This window comes from Penaeus monodon, chromosome 21 (genome assembly GCF_015228065.2).
Source record: "Penaeus monodon isolate SGIC_2016 chromosome 21, NSTDA_Pmon_1, whole genome shotgun sequence".
In the NCBI taxonomy this organism is placed as follows: Eukaryota; Metazoa; Arthropoda; class Malacostraca; order Decapoda; family Penaeidae; genus Penaeus; species Penaeus monodon.
Window position 1 is genome coordinate 11,800,760 of NC_051406.1, and position 277 is coordinate 11,801,036.

Here is a 277-nt window from a genome sequence, read left to right on the forward strand (position 1 = left end):
TATCCATGGAACATATGACACTATGTAGCAAATAAACCCATAGGACAAAGACACCTGTAGGGCAAATATGAAACAAATATAACAAAAATAAATCCATGGAGAGAGAGAGATAACTAACAGACAAATAGATTAAAAGAACAAACATTCCGACGGGGAAAATGTACCCAAGCAACAAATAAGATTCCAGTGCCAAGGAGAGTAGAGAGAGATCTGCAGTGCCTCGAGGTATGCCAACGGCACCTTTTTTGCTTTTGTTGTTATCTGTTTTATGAATTAA